At 37.1% G+C, this 17522-nt stretch overlaps 1 protein-coding gene across 14 annotated transcripts in view; it reads right to left on the minus strand.

Annotated features, from left to right (window-relative positions):
- Window positions 1-17522, minus strand: part of INPP4B (inositol polyphosphate-4-phosphatase type II B) — a 248411-nt gene that overhangs the window by 208186 nt on the left and 22703 nt on the right. For 10 of the 14 annotated variants that reach the window (XM_015861150.3, XM_085544945.1, XM_085544943.1 and 7 more), the window contains exon 2: window positions 6830-6888. The exons of 3 other annotated variants lie outside the window; for them this stretch is intronic. The gene's annotated coding sequence lies outside the window, so the exon portion shown is untranslated. Of the gene's footprint in view, window positions 1-6829; window positions 6889-14350; window positions 14518-17522 lie in introns of all 14 variants that reach the window. One more of the 14 variants, XM_085544948.1, reaches the window with a different exon arrangement.

The raw sequence follows: 17522 nt of genomic DNA on the forward strand, positions 1-17522 counted from the left end.
ATGAGGGAATCAAGGTTAAAAAGGCAGTAAGGCTTGCCAAGATCTTATTAATCTGGGAGGGTAAGGAAGGGAAAGCCTTATAATTTATAATAAAAATAGAAGTAAATAATCATTCCCATAACTCAATAGTTATAAATTACATTTTTGAGTATTATTGGAAAGAAAAGTGCAACAACAGCCAGCACACACACACACAAGTAGTGCTGTACAGACTGTCAGTAATAAAGCTCAGAGAGCCCTTGCTATCTCAGGAGACCTTGAGTTCAGGGGCCACTAGGATGCAGTGGTCTGCAGGAGTGCTAACATACATGGTGGTCTGGACAAGGACTACAACAGCTTCAGAGCAACAACTATTGAGAAACTCAGTGTTATGCTTGCCTACTTGCTGTTCTGCCCCAATTCTTCCAGACAACCTCGTGATCCCTACATTATCTCTTCACGAGCAGCATGAAGACAGCAGCTGCCTCCCTCCAGACACTATAGTGGCATTATCTACATCATGCTTCACAATGCTTTAAATGGCAACGAGGGCATCACAACTGTTACCATTTATACTAAAAGGTCAGTTTACAGCATTCAACTAGCATGAGTTCTCTGCATAACATTTTTCTCACCCAATATGGCTAAAAACATTAAGAAGCCTTTGAAAAGTAAACATACAGAAAAAAAATAAAAGCTACTATTCTAGTTAAGGCATACAAACTTTCCCAAGTGCCTTCACAGTATGATATCAGGGGCCCTGCAAATGGCTATTTAAAACTAGGCCCTACTCAAGTAAGGACCTTAAACCATAAAAAGTTAACTCACTGACCTGAACAATACCTTCAATACCTTTCTAAGAGAGCTTATTTTACTTACCTTACTACAGGTACGCAGTATCTGACTAAGATAGAATATCACAAGTTACATGGAAACATCCCTTCTCTCAGCTGAACCAGAACTGAGTTCTTAAGTGAACTCTGCCTGCTATTTAAATTCAGTACATATGTAAGCATTTTTATATACATACAAAAGCCTCATTCCAGTTGTATGGTGACAAGCCACTTCTCAATTAAGTACAGGCAGAAATGCACAGAAAACAGGGCTGAAAACACCCTGAAACACACAAAGGCTTTTAAGCCACGTAAGGGGTGATGCAGCTTCCTGATCTATGACACAATTATGCTATCTTCTATTTCTTAGTATAAATCAAAGTCCTACCAGCACAACAATAACACACTTAGCTGAAACTTACTGAAGGAATATTATATTATGGTCATAAATTCACTTACCTGCCTCTAATCTTACAAGCATTTCAAAACATGTCCATAACCAATATCATACATGCAGTATTTAACCAAAATACACATCAGTAATCACAGCCTATCTCAAAGCAAAGCTATACAGCACAGCAACACTGATTCTGGCTGCTCAGACCTTAACACTTCAACTGATACAGAGCAGGCTTTTGAAAATTGAAACCACTGCTGAAAAATGGTTTCTAAGAATTACATCCTTAGCCAGAAGAGACACTTATTTCAGTATGCCCTGGAGAGATCACTGACTTATAGAATCCCAAATTACAGAGAAATACACACACATACCTCTCCACAGTCCAACAAAACAGAAAAGACTGCACAGCTTTAATAAAAATAATACAATCTCACTCAATAATAATATTTAAAAGATATCAAGTGGGAAAGGAAAATACTGAAGCTGTTTGCCTATACTGAAATGCTGGAAACACATTAATACCTATCTGAATGCAGAAAAGATACATTGATACAATCCCACACTTTTATAGCAGAACTTAAATATACTAAGCCATGAAAACTTGAGTAACGTTTTCACAGCTGCATTACAATACAGTTCACATCGGGAACTCAGAAGTATATCATTATTCTATTATTTCCATCCTGCACATGGTTCTTTGGTTACTGACTTATGAGCCAATACACAAACATACTTTGAAGCTTTTCTGCCAATTGTTAATAATATATCAGAGTTATGATAAATGCTGTAACAATGTAATTTATGTTAAGCAAACATTGCAAGCAAGCCTGTGATTATCGACAGTGCAGCCATTTAGATTTGCTTATTATTCTTGTCTGCAAAATCTTAAGGCTAACAATGCATTCAGTTTAAGGAAAGGCAATTCATCACTAGATCAGTCTCAAAATATTCAGCACTGTTTAATGCTTTCAGATATTATGTAGCCTTCCAGTTTACATCTGTGAAGTTAAATGTGCAATTTCTTCAGTATAAACCCTTGGTTAGGAAATAAGCATATAGATTCACTACAACATAAATGTTGCAGTAGCAAACTTGTATGACATCTTTCATATCAGAGAAAAAAGCTATTTGCAATTATATACGTAAAGTATGACGAAGGCCAATTTAAGTTACTTCCAGCACTTTTAATGTCTTTTATTTTAAATATGGTCCTCCATATAACTAAGCTTCTTTCCATCTATGTGATTTTTTTCCCCCTAAATTAATATAGCAGAAGTCTTAAAAGGCAAACTTTCACTCAAAAAATGTCCAAAATATTAAAAAAGTAGCATGACTTAATTGAGCCAGTACACAGACAAACAAAACTAATGGACTGGAATGGTTGATTCTACACAATCTCAACTTGAACCTAAGAAAGATTTACCCAATAGACATTAAGGACTTTCCTAGATAATCCTCTAGAGTACTGATCAAAAAATATTTCTACATTCCTAAATATATATTTAAATATAAGTAGCAATGTCAAAATGTTTATGCACTATAACAAAATGGACCCTCTGGAGCTATTACTGAGAAGCAAAAACATAATTGCACTTTTTAGTATATCTTTTTATGTGTAGACTGCAAAGTAATTTACAAATCCAGCTAAGTATAAGTGCTCCAATTGGGAATATCAATATATGGGAAATTGAAACATAACATGGGTTAGGTTGGTTTCTTTTTTTCATCTCAGTAGCAGTCACTCCAAATTCATGCATGTTTAGTAAGTACTTCGTCTTTTCTTAGTTGTTTTTGTGTTGTTGGTTTTTGGTTTGTTTTTTTTTTTGGGGGGGGGGGAGGGGGTTGGGGGGGATGGGCACTAAACGGGACTGAAAAAGATTGAGAATAGTTATGTTTGCTTCTGCCTTAGAAAAAACAACACAATTATCCTGAAGGACCTATTAACAGAAAAGAACAAGGAAATGACATAGTATGACATTTAGTAAGAAATAAATTGCAGTGTTCTTGAAAACATATGTATAAAAATATTCTTACAAATTCTGATCTCCAGTTAAAAACACATACTGCTTTTTACTTAATACCACAATCCTCAAAGACACTTGAAGTCAGAAGCCCTCAATGTCAATGAAAAAATCCACATAAAACCACAGTATTTATTATACATACTAACACCTATTATTACCCAGCAACCTTCCCTCCTGTTTCCCACTCACATGACATCTGGAAGAACGTCCCTCCCAGGCTGGAACTGTCTAAAATATAAATACATAGCTAAAACCACAGCTCAGCACAGACTTTCAATGAGACATATAAGCCATATTGCTTTCTAGTTCTAGCTCTCTGCTGATCTGAAAACCCCCAACAACAACACTATTCTCAAGAATTTGCAGTAGGATCTGTATGAATTGCTTCAAGATTAGCATAATGCCAAACTTCCATCAGAAAACACCACTACATGTAAGGCTGTGCAGCTCAGTCACACTGCCCACAACAGATTTACGGAGCACAGTTTGACAATTACTGACTTTAGGTAACGTGTCTGAGTTTGGGAGGACACAACTGCAAACACCTGCCTCTTCTTTGGAAGTACAAAGAAAACCTCCACATGCAAACTCATAGTTTTAGGACTTCACAGAAAAAGACATTAAGAACATACAGGTCTCACATGGCATCTGGAGTGGATTAATTTTGGCCAGCTCCCTAATGCCCACCTAGCTAACTTTCTCACTCCTTCTTCTCAAAAAACCTAGAAGGAGAAAATACAATTGAAAAGCAGGTGGGTCAAGATGAAAATAAGAACTTGCCAATTACCATCTCAGTCAAAACAGACTCAACTTAGGAAAAATAAATTTCATTTATTACCACTAAAAATACAGAGAAAATGTGAGAAACACACAAAACTATAACGCTGTACCTCACCCCCTTTTCCCTAGGCTCAGCTTTACTGCTTCATTCCCTACTCCTCTACCTTCTAAGTAGCACAGAGAGAAATAGAATGGGATTGTGGATGGTTCATAGCAGTTCTTTTGCTATGGACTTGTCCTCACACTCTTCTGCTCCAGGATGAAGTAATTCCTTCTTGCAGTCCATGAGCATGGGTCCTCTCCATAACGGGTCCACTGCAGACCCCCTGAATTTCTCCTGCATATCACTGCTGAAGCCCCATTGTTATCATAACCTTGCCAACTATACTCAAGTCAGTACTCTATGGATAAACAAACAAATAAATAAACAAAGCCAACAACCTAAGTCTACAGGAAAGTCCAAGGGAAAATATTTCATTACAAGTAGATTCTGGATCCTGGCTCAGCTCTACTTCTTAGCCCACTCAGTCTAAATAACCAATTACTTTGCTAGTCAGAGGAAAATAAATATCCTTAACATGCCTAATAGGTTATTCTACAACATTGATATATGATAAAGTGAAAGAATAAACATTTTTTTTTTCCCCTTGAACTAAAAACGTACTACCATGCTGCTAAAGATTTACAGCACCCAGAAGTCAGGAGGCATCCTTCCTAATTTGGTAGTGAATATTCTTTTTATATAAGTAGTATAATTTATGTACATCTGAACTAGAATGAAAGCCTGTCATTAAACTATAAGCATTTGTGTATGCAGACATGCACGTGCCTCTGACAGCAATTAATGAACAGCAGCAAATCAGCCTTCACCTCACAACTGTTACTTCTGAAATTAGCTATTCAGCATTCAGATGAGCTTCCAAAACAGTTACTTTTCTTCCACATCAAGCCTTAAGAAACCAAGTCAAGTTCCAGTAACAAAAATACGAGCACAGTTTCAACAGCACTCTTCTGGACACAATTTTACACACTACGTTTCCTGAATTCACAGAAGTTTCTGTTGAATACTAAAAAGCAAAAAGCTAGCAGCTATGCCTATTAAGGTGTTTAAATGTTATGACAATGCTATTTTCAATTGGTTATAATCCTGGCAAAATAAACGTTCAAAATTCAAATTATGATTTCATATGGCAAACATCTGCATCAGACAGGACCCTTCTTTTCTGGAATCAGATAAGGAAAAAACAGGATGCACTTCGATCTGTTCCCACAGCACAAATTTCTTTAGTTTTATTTAGTATAGCTACAAACTGTATTCTACTGAGTAGGAACTTGAAATTCAACACAAATCTGTCTTTGTAGGAGAAACAATCCTTTAAAGCACCCAACAGTAGAAGCTTCTAAAAATGGCAATTCTATAAACTCCTAGAAAGTAAGCCCCCTAGCAAGTGCTGCATCATTTAATTTGATTTATTTTAAGTCATTGGCCTTTAATCACCCAGTTACCTATGTACTGAGTCTAGAAATTTGTGACATTTTTAAACTGAGCACCCACTGTATCTCCTCATACTTTGTCTAAAAGTCAATCATCCTGAAACTGTTCTACAAAATGCCAGAAGCTCCCGTGAAATTCAAACACTTGAAAGAAGATGGGTAAGAAAGTGATCAAACTCAAAACTCTTTGCTAAAAATAGTTTCTTTACAACAGAATAATAACACACTGAAGGATGTGACATAGAGGTATCACGGACAGAACTTTACTTTCAACTATGTAAAACTTGTATGTCTTTTTACCACTCAAAGGAATATAGCCATGTGATGGTCAAGCCAAAGAAACCAGTATCATGTTTGCATACATATAGAAATCCATCACACACTCCTAAATAGTCCTTTGTAAGCAAAAAGTCCTTTGAAATTATATACAGGTAAACATGTAAGTATAATATTAAAATAAACCACTATATCACATTGAAAATCTTTCAGACATAATAAACAATCAGTAAAACAGTAACAGTAGTACCATTTCTATTCAACTACTGGTCCATAAGGTACAGGAGTATCTTAAGAGCCAACTATAAAGAATTTCATAAACAACAGGAAGCATCCCAAGCTTCACACTATTCCCTAATTCTGTTACCATTCAAGCAAGTACAGAAGGTACTTGGTTCTGGTTCATAATGCCAGATGGAAAGTAAGAAAAAAGAGCAATTCCACTCTTGGAGCTTAGTCCTTCCAGAGGATAGGCAGTCTCAAATTCCGTTCAAACCAAAGTCAAATGAGGGCACTCAGCATCTTCTGCAAGACTTTCATTATGCATCAGGGTCAGACCCTCTTTTAAGAGGCCCTTCATTCTAAACATGTAACTGTTCTTTACATCAAAGCAAAGTACTCATGCATAAATGAGAGAAAAAAAAAAAAACAAAACAGAAAACACTACATAGTAAATTTAGTTAAAAAACAACAGCAAAAAATGTACTGGGGTCTCAAATTCCATCTTGAACATTAGGATAGTACCTCAGTCAAGCAGTGAAATACTGGCTTTGGTTATGCCAGTACACTCAGAAGAGAAATTCCAGATTTAAATCTGAAAGCAAAACCTGACCACAGACTATTCATAATTCAGCAATGGAATGTTGATATCATGAAGAATATTAGCATTAGAGAAAGCAAACAGTCAATTTTTCATCTCTACCATTCTAAAAATATCTTTTTCCCCTAAAAGGACAATGCCAGTAGCTATCATAGAAAAGGATTGCTCCAGTTCATACAGATTAAACTTACACGTGAATAAAAGCAATACGAAAATGAATTACCTTATTTTTCATTAGAAAGAGCAGATTTCCTTTCAGTCAGCACCATTCCTCTCTCGTTTCTGTATGCAAAGAAGAGATTAATAAAAACAACCTTTTGTCTTCACACATTAAAAGCTTCTTAAAGAAGATGCATTAGTAATAAAGGTCAGAAAAGAAAATCATTAACAAGCAAAAAAAAGCCAGTTTCACTCAGCATCTGCCTATGTACAACATGCTGTTAAATGTCAGATAACTTCCCAGAAGGTTTCCTCTACTCTGCAGCTGAGAGAATTGGTGACTGCAGCAGACACTCCACTGTGTTTTCTATTTTTCTGCTTCTTCCTCATACGGGAACAGAAACAGACACTTTAGCAGGCAACAGTTTTCATACTTACCATTTCAAAAGATAAAATACAATCATTTTAAAAACAAAAACATTCAGTATTTTACTTAGATCATGTGATCATAGTGAGGAAATGAGACCTACCTATTCAAAGTCACTTTACTGTTATTTCACTACACTCCAAAAAAAAAAAAAGCAATTAACAAATGAAAACAGCATTGTATTTGTGTTCATATGCAAACAAATACACACAAACAAACTTCTAAGAAAAAGAAGGTTTTAGAAATCTAGTGTGGGTGAAAAAAAATGTTTCTTACTGAACTAGCCTTTTTTTTTTAATTGCATCATTTTTCCCCACAAAGAAAGCACTTCTGTACCTATAGGTATAGACAGCATGACATATCCATCATAAACACTTCACATACCAGTGTAACCTCTCTCAGTTTCCTTGAGATGATGTGTGAAACACCATGTACCTAGACAGCAGCCAAACTATAATTGCTAAGGAGCTGTAAGAGCCCTAATGTCATGGTTACCCCACAGCTGCCTCTATGGAATTTTTTGTACATCCCTCAATGCTGGATCACCAGTAAAGACATTTGACAGAAACAGGGAAATCTTGTTAAATAAATACAGTTATATTTTATTCTTGATAATTTCAATACAGATTTTCCAATAGAGAGCACCCAAAAAAGCACCAGAAAAGCTTTCTCCCACAAGTAGAAGTTTTAGCTACAGTCACCATGATACACAATAACTGATAACAGTTATATGTGAGATGTGGGGATTATTTTTGTTCAGTTTTGTGTTGCTGTTGCAGGAGGAGATTGATGATTCTTTATTATTCTTAATTTTTTTTTTCCCTTTGGTTTGGCTTGTTTCTGTTTTTCTTTTGTTGATTTGGTTTTGGTTGTTTCTGGATCCTTCCATACCTACTAAAGGATAAGAACAACACAGAAGAGTAGGGTAAATTGATGCACGTTCACCAAATAACATCTAAGAAAAGTTATCAAAACTGAGATGATGTTTACGAACAGAAATTTGTAACTCTGCTTAGCCTACATTTCACCCTCAGAGCCCTGCATCCACAGAAGGAATCTATTCCTAGTAAAAGGTATTTTTATGTACTTGTAGAAGTTACTCCCTAAAGCAGCACAAGTAGAACTGGAACTAATCAGTCATTCTTGATGATGACAAGCCTCAAAATGGATAGAATATACAATGGTCAAAATGCAGCCTTTCTATCAAAAGGTCATAGTTTGATTGCTGTGAGCCAGAAGGATTTATTAAGCAAAAGGAACATTCCATGCATGCTTAGCTTTTGAAATATTTTCCTAAAAACCAACCTTTACTGACCATGCTACAGATAGGATATCAGGCTACATAGATCAATAAAAGGGTTTAAATAAAAGAGTCAGGTACTGCATTTTGAACACAACAACCCCAGGCAGCGCTACAGGCTTGGGGCAGAGTAAGCAGAAGACTGGGCGCAAGATGTGGAGCTGAGGGTGCTGGTCAAAGCTTGGCTAAACATGAGTCAGCAGAGTGCCCAGGTAGCCAAGGAGGTCAATGGCATCTTGGCTTCTATCAGAAGCAGTGCTGCCAGCAGGAGCAGAGAGAGATCATCCATCTTCACTCAGCTCTGGTGAGTACTGTGTTCAGCTCTGGCCCCTTCCCCGACATGGAAGACACTGAGGGCCTGAAGTATGTTCAGACAAAGGCAATGAAGCTGAGGGAACTAGGATTGTTCAGCACAAGGAGATTCAGGGGAAACCTTACAGCTTCTATGATGACAAGGACAGAACTCAATTGAGAAACCCCAAAACAGTCAGAAGTACATGCCCACCAGTACTCAGAGTACTGGTGCATCCTCCATCAGAAGCTGTGGCTACTCAACTTACTTAGAAAACATAAAACATTCTATAAGTGTAACACATTTACAGCCTCTTATAATCCAGTCTGTGACTTTTTTTTAATCCTAATAAAATCAAAATAAATGCATCTCAATGAAGACCAGTTGGGACAAGTGAAAATAAAACATTTGCTGTTGCTGAAATGAATGCATTAAAAGTGATTCTACAGCTAAATAGGGACTATTTCCTAACAGCTACCTAGGGAACAGACATTTGTTCAAGCTTACTGGCAATTGAAAGACATTTTAAATAAGATCATAAATGCCAGAGAAAACCTGCAAAGGTGGTGGCAAAGTGATCCATAAAAAACTGATGACAAGAGACTGCAATTCTGGGGGAACAAGCCTTGAGAAACAGGATAACAACACTTTAAACATGGAAACTAACAACTGGTGACTTGCAGCCAACTAGTCTAAAAGGGGGGAGGGGAAAAAAAAACCTTAAGCCTTGAGTACTGTTTCTCAAGCATATAAGAAAGAATACTTGAAAAACTGAGCAAACTGAAGAGTTTGTTTTAAACTTCCTTATTTAGAAAAATTTTTAGCATCACTCAAGCATCAGTAATTTAAGATAACCAATGACACTGAGATGTAGGTGATTAGTGAAACTGTACACTGACATCTACAGCAAACATGCACATCAACCATGGGCTGTTTTCACTGCATATCATTTCTATTTATTACAATTTTCATCCCTGAGCACTCTGCAAATCTTCAGCTTTCTTTCCTTGCCAAAACAACCTGATGACCACTTGACCAGCAGAGACAGATTTTTGGCATTTAATCTCATTCAGTTGCCAGGGAAGAAGATGAAGATAAGTAAATGATGGAGAACAATACTGATGCTAGTTAGTTTGTTCAAGCAGGGCATAATTTAAGCATCAGATATGAAGGTCAACTGCAATAATGAAAACAAATTAAAAAAAAGTTTGTTGCTGTTTACTGTTATTTCCTTTGAGCTATGTACTACAAATACTTTATTTCATAGTATGGAAGTAGTATGAATGATAGGAAAAAAATCCAAGCAGTCCTGTTAACCATACAATCACCTAAAAATAATAAGTTGAGCTTTCCAGAGACTCTAGAATTTCATGCGGAAGTTGTAGTCTGATGCACTATTTACAGTTTAATAATACTGATAATATGGCTTGGCTATAGGCATATCAATAACTAGAAAGCTCTAATACGCATTCATGCGGCACCTTAGAGGGTAGAATTTGCCTTATTCTTAGATCTCCTCCACCAGAACAATAACTCTAATAGAATACAAAGTACCAACTGTTAAGAATTCCATAACTTACTCAAGTACTGATATTTTGTTATGCCATGACTTACTACTAACTCAGTACTTCTTCATTCATGATATTTTAACAGTTTTCAATTAGTTTGTGAAATTTCAATTCAAGAAAATAATTATTCGAATGTACATTCATCAGAAATGCAACTTGATGAAAAAAATTAGACTGATACATATATAAGATCTTTAGTTCCCTAGGGGCCCCATCTGTTTATCTGAAATAACTCACAAGTTCAGTCCAGTAACTGCAATTATACAACTGGAAGTTGCATGGAGAACAAACATTTGTCCAAATTGCAGTTGCAACACTTCATGTTGCTGCAAAAGAGAGAAAATAAGGGCATAAGTAGTTTTAAATGTATTTTTTTTAATCTCCAAAATCTCATACACTCTTAATATCCAATATTTTTCTAAGGGTTGTTCTCAAAAGAAGTTCTTGGACTCATCCTTATGCAAACAAAAAATGTAAATTCCTCAGGTGGCTCTTAATGTAGGTGTAACATTACTTAAAGAATCCTTCCCATGAGCGGACTTACGAGGCCACTTTCCATCACTAAGTTGGGAGTACTTCCAATGGTGATATCTTTCACAACAAAAGAACTACAGCTTTCAACAACTCCTAATAAAGTTTTTCTCAGCTGTTGAGATGAAGAACGAGGTACACGATTTGTAGTGTACCTTTCTGTTGGCTCTTTTATTCCCAATTTTCCCTGTTTAGACTCTGTTTTTCACCTCTCACAGTCAATGACTTATACAGTCTCTTTCTATTGGGAAACTGATTGGGAAATCAACAAACCACAGGCAATTTCAGTAGCACTATAAGACCAAAAGTAGGCCGTGTTCAAGTATTACTCTGTACAATGTGAAAAATGGACAAATCATAAACATGATGGTCAGAAGACAAATCTCCTAATAGGTTTTTTGCAACTTATTCCACAATTCTCTGAAGAATTCCCATAAAGTTGAAAACTGTTCCAAGTTTGCTTTTCCTTACCTATACCTTCACAAGCAAGAAACAAGAACCTTACAAGCAATCCCATCACATACCTAAGCATTACAAATCTGCAGCTTCCACTTCTCCAATCATTCTTCCCCCTCTTTTCATTTTTGTTTTCCCTTTAGCATCAACAGCTATTCTTATTCAAATTTATTTTCATGCCTTTGACTACATTTCATAGTACTTCTGAAGTTATCTCCTCATAACCTTACAGTCATCACAAAGCCTGACCTGCAATTTACAACATACAAGCACACTACTGTGATCAAAATGAGATGCTGGCTCCAAATAAGCAGCCACACCTGCATGGAGCCTTGTGTACTCTAAATTGATGAACTAGAAATGTGGAAAGATGAGTCATAACAAAGCTGCCAAAAGGATATTTACCAGAACTATTATCTAATACTATAAACATACTCAGTGTTGAAGACACAAACTGTTAGAGATGAAGGGGACAGGAAAAGGAAAAAAAGAAAACAAAAAAAAAAAGAAAAAGAAAAGAAAAAAAGGATGCTGGGCTAGCCAACATGACAGACAAAAGCCTGCCATAATTCCCCTTGCATATAATCTACAGGGACTTCGGGACTGACAAACTGGATATTCCCACTAGGCTCTGTATGCTGAGTTGAATTACTCATCTGTTTTATGGACACAATGTACTTTTACAACAGTAGTGAACACAGTGCTTGCAATAGCCTTATTTGATTTAAATTAAAAATAAAATACAAAAAAAGTCAGTTTATAGGCCTTTTAAATCCACCCTAAACAGTACCTTCAGCTATACAGTTCCTTGAAATTTTTTCTACCTCTTCGAACAGCATGGAAGAAGCCAGATCCTAGTAGTCCAGTCCCAGATGGAAGGAGTCATTGGAAACCATCAATAACTGAATAAAATTATGCTAAGAAAGAAATGAAGGTTACTGGCTAAACTCTAATTATGCTTAAATGCAGTAATTACTATAAAGTACAGACATCTGTACTCCACAGAGAACTGCAAAGCACAGAAGACAAGGGGAAGAAATGAGTTATAAACTGCTATTCAAAAAGGCTTTTGCTTCCCAGCAAAAGAGAACACAGAGCCAGACACCCAAAATATTATTCTGTTTATCTGGCAATGCTATTAGAAAGAGTAAATAAACTCCACAGGGAGACATGGATATTGATTTTCTTATTCTTTCCCCTAAGGGAAATGGTACACCTCTTGCACTGATCTATCAGTAACACAGTAACTGTCTAGAAAATTCTTAGTACATCTGTGGATCACTTGGCCTGAATAGAAGCCATAACACATAAATCACACAGGACAGTAAGACTAGTACACAGCAGTTAAAACCCTCAAGATAGCACGCTTTGATACACGTAAGTCAACACTAGCCTTGAAATGCAAGGCAGCTGAGCCAGCAGTTCTGCCAGGCAAGAACAACCAAGGTGTCTGTTCTCCGTAAGTTTGACAGAGAAGTTAAAGCCATCCAACAATGTCTGCAAGTTATTCAGACCTAAAAGACATGAGACTATGGAACTCAACTTGGAGTTTAATGTACTAACTTGACGGTCATCCAATGATAATCATGGCTAATGTTGTGACAGCAATAAAATAAAAGGTAAAAACCACGATAGAAATGTCTGCCTTCAGCTGCAGCATTGGTTTTCCTTGGAGGAGCAGAAAAACTCATTATCTACAATCAACTTCCCTTCTGGCTCTGTTTCAGAATACAGCTGTCAGTCAGGAAGACTGCTTACTCATACACAGCCTTTAAATGTTCTTCTGGCTAATCCCTTTCCTCAGAACTCAGCTGGAAAAAGATACCATCTTCAGTTATTTAATGCTGATGGTTTGAGAGACAGGCATAATTTAATACTTCAGTTTAGAGAGACAGCCACACAGAATCCAAAGCCTCTCTCACTATTTTTTCCCCAGACAAGTACCAAAACCTGAATTTATTGGGAAAACAAACCAGTCAAGCATTCTGTGAGTTGCCAGAAAAGAGCAGAAGCAAGATCTGCAGAACAGCATACTAAGAGGCATTTCATCAGTTCAGAATAACCACTGAGCTAAAAGATGATCAAAGAAGTAACAGCAGGAGGTCGCCAGTGTCATTAAGATATAAACCATCTTCACAATGCACACGCTATCCTGAAACACTTGCAAGACAGACATTTGGTTCCCAAGTTTCCTTGAAATAACACTCAAAACTACAAGTGAGTATAACACCGCAACTTGTGTAGAGTTCAAGTGTCAGCCAGTTAGCCTGAAGGAATCAAGGGTGCAAGAACCACTGACCTACCAACTCTCCATGGACTGGAGAGGTAGATACAAGAACCAGTTCCTAAGAGTGCAATATATTAAATTGCAGCATGCTCCCCTGTACGAGATTCAGTATTCCAGCAGCAAGAACAGTATCTTCTGTCACTGAAAGACCTTTTTTCTGTCTCTTCCAGTATTTATATCAATGTAGAAAGTAAAGGCAGCCCTGAAATATTAAAACTGATGGCATAACAGTGGTCTGCCCATTTTTGCTATAACAAGCTACTGTAATGAAACTGCAGCCTACACTCTGTAAAATAAAGTCTTTCTTTTTTTTCCTAAGGATCTTGAAATGCTTTCAGTCCCAAACAACTCTGATTTTCTTAACATTTGCTTCCCATCCCAGAAGCAGAATTCTGTATCTAAAATGATAGGAGAAAAAAAAACACATTGCTGAGAAATCAGTGATGAAAAGGTTGCCCTCTACTCCCTCTCCCTACCCCCCCACCAGATTAGAGATATCAGGGGGGTTTATCGGAGATACAAAAAATTTTAACAGTGTATTTAAAAGACTTGAGGTTTTAGCCTTGAGTAGCCTGAGTCAAGTCACCCACATAAATTAAAATACTACACTTAATATCATACATGAAAATAGAAATAAAGTACTTGGCACAGAAATCCTTCAGCAAGTTTCAGACAGTCCACCACTATTTTTGTTTTGGCATTAGCAAGAAAGAACCTTACCCACCTTTCTTAGAACTGTCAATTCTGCTTTGGCTGTCATTTCCCCACATGGTCTTCAAGAGAGAAACTTGTGTGTTTTTCCTTACAGAAACTCTGATGTGTATGCAGACCGAGCAAAGGCTTCTATTTTACAGTCCCACAGTTCAGGACAGATCATGAGCTTTTCTGCACCTTTCAAAAGGGAGAGATTACTGGGTTTCCCCCAGACTCAATGAAAGTATGATAAATAAACAGATTAATATTTTATGACAATGCTCACATTGAATAATTAAAACTCAGACATGGAAAGAAAAATCTGTATGAAATACATTCCCTATTTAAATACATTGCTCCTGGCAGATCACAAATAATTGGCTACCTACACTTCTGATTAAAAAAAAGATACTATCTTAGTTGAGAACACAATTGATGAACAAATAAATGTAGGAAACAGTGACTTAATGTTATTATGTTAAGGAAGAACAATACATCATTTTAACTGCATGTCAATAATAATGATTCAATGTCAGCATTTCTTTTGTCTCAAAGTCTTAATTCAGGAGAAACAATTCTGTCATCTGGGAAAAGGAACGTTCAGGTAGATGCACAGAACAAACATTCAGCAGGGGAGCAGGGAAGAAATGGAACAGATATAAGAAGTGCCAAGGAAGTTGCTGCCTTATGCCCACCTGGCAACTAAAACAATAACATATCTCACCCTAAAGTAAACATAGATTTCCAGTTCTAAAATGTCAGTCAGTGCGCTACCCATTTTCACTAACATGCCAACTAGCTAAAAAAAACAGCAACAACAAAAACTAGCTAAAAACATAAAGGAAATAAAGAAGTCCTAGAAAATAAGTTACACTTTATCAAGTAAACTGTTAACTGGGTAATACGGTCATAAATTTAATTAAATTTCTGCAAAATAACAAATGCCATCCTACTCTCTTCAGCTACCAGGAGTCACAGACAATCATCTAGCAAATATTTTTAAACAGCTTTAGTCTAAGAACTTAAGAACTGAGAAGTAGCCCAGCTAAAAATGCCCTTTCTTCAGATACAAAACATCACACGAAGATGAAAAACTTCACAGCAGTAACAAAGAAAAAAAGTTTTCCCAGTAACACATACAACAGAATCATGTTGCTTAGGCACAGAATTATTTGGAGTAAAGAGCCCATGACTTCAGTGGCACAATGCAAAGGTCAGAGAACAGGTATGACTGAATTAAATGAATTTTGTACCAAAAAATGAAACTATGGTGATTTTTTACTAGAGGCAGTCAGTCCCCTTTGCTCAGGCTGGGCATGTCTGTGATGAAAAATCACAGCTGCATAGTACAGTCCAAACCTCTTGCCACAGAACTGATCTTGCCTCAGGACATGAATGTTTGGTAGCAGCCTCTCTTCTATCCCTACTGAAACTGCACCTCATTGCACAGCCTGGGAAAGCTGCTCAACAGCAGACTAGAAGTTTTTCTCCTGCATTTTAATCACACCCACATACTTTGAAGAAGACCTCCTGAACAAAAGAAAAAAAATGGGGAAACCAGCCTGGAGCAGAGAAACAGAACTTAGGGGACCAACAAATCTCACACACACACACAAAAATCCACACAACTCTAAGAAGTAATAAAAGCAAAGCTTTATCCCTAAAAGCATAGGCCTTTGAAGCTCAGTAGCATAGGAAACTTTTTATAGGCAAGTTTCTGCCATTATGAACAGACTACTCCTTGTCACACCAGCATTCTTTGCTTTCTTGTCATCCTACCAGAGGAGCAAAGCAGAACCCCAGCCCTCTCACCAGCCTACAACTTCCATTTACAGCACAGGCTGATGCAGCAGTAGCACCTCAAAACCTAATGAAAGGGGCTTCAAACAACAAGCTCCTTACCTACCAAGTAAAAATTATGGCAGGACTATACTCAGTCCCAGTCAGCACTGAAGCAGTTACCTATGATTACTGCTGACATACAGCCAAATTCTGGGAAAGAATATAAACAGCACAGCCACAAGTCCAAGTGACTATGAAATAGTTCAACTACTTAAAGACCAAATTAAATTTGCATAATATCATTGTGAATTATCTTCTGAGCAGTGAAGTCACCAAAGTTGGTGGGAGAACAGAGAACATGCAGAGAGGAATGCAGAAAAGGAACCCTATGTGGGAGCTGCTGGAAGATCAAGAAGGATAACAGGTAAGCAAGGAGGCAGCACACACACCTCAGGATCTAGGCCAGAAGAGTTAGTTTTGTGATGAACCCACTGCTCCTCCCAGCAATCTGAATGAACCTAAGTTCCTCTGTAGGCCAAGAGCTCTGCTGCAACTGCTGGAGGGTTGGGGTACTTCCTGCAGCCAACGCGTAATAGCCAGAAAATTGCTATTTCAAGTAGAACATCAATGGACTTCAGAGTTTTTTCCTCCTTGTTAATTAATCTCCGGACATTATCCTTAACTATTCAGGAACTGAGGTTATTTTGTCTACCTTCTTCAAAGCAGAAACATGATTTTTGCAGGAATTTAGAAAAAGAAGGTTAAGAAATCTAAATTCTGCTAGTGAACAGACATCATCTTTGCCCAAGAACATCTTAAAATTGGCAGACTGCAAGCATACACGCACAATATAAACACAAAAATATCCTACTCAATTTACCCAGTGATGGTTGTTGCTCTCCCATTATCAATTCATTATGATAGATCAGCACCTCACAAGAAAGGTAAAAAACAAATCTATAAATGGCTCAAAAACTGACTTCTTCCTTTATTTCCTCAAGCCAGGCAGGCAATTAGAATGTTAGCTGGAAGATATGAACAGTGGCAAGATGCTCTCATTGTTTCTCACAAACTTAACTCTCACCTTCCCTTCCTAGCACAAAGACCATAAAAGAGAGAGGGAAAGAAAAAAATCTTGCATTTTGGAAAGCGTGAAGTTCCTTTTACCCTCTTGGTAAACGTTACCAAAGCTTTATCTTCTGGCCAACACCTCCCTTTGGTGTTGAAATTTTATCCTTTCTTTTTTCCTTCCTGTAAGCAGTAACACAGACCCACAAGATTTCTTTATTGAGCCATATACTGTTTATTTGTTCCCTCCCCACCAACATTTCACTATATTTGACTGGTCTGCACATGTATCAGCAGATCTCTCCTGCTGTAGGAAAAAAAGCAAAGCATTAATTTAAAATCACTATAAAGAC

Source organism: Coturnix japonica, chromosome 4, assembly GCF_054131305.1.
Source record: "Coturnix japonica strain WE chromosome 4, WE-NBRP24, whole genome shotgun sequence".
In the NCBI taxonomy this organism is placed as follows: Eukaryota; Metazoa; Chordata; class Aves; order Galliformes; family Phasianidae; genus Coturnix; species Coturnix japonica.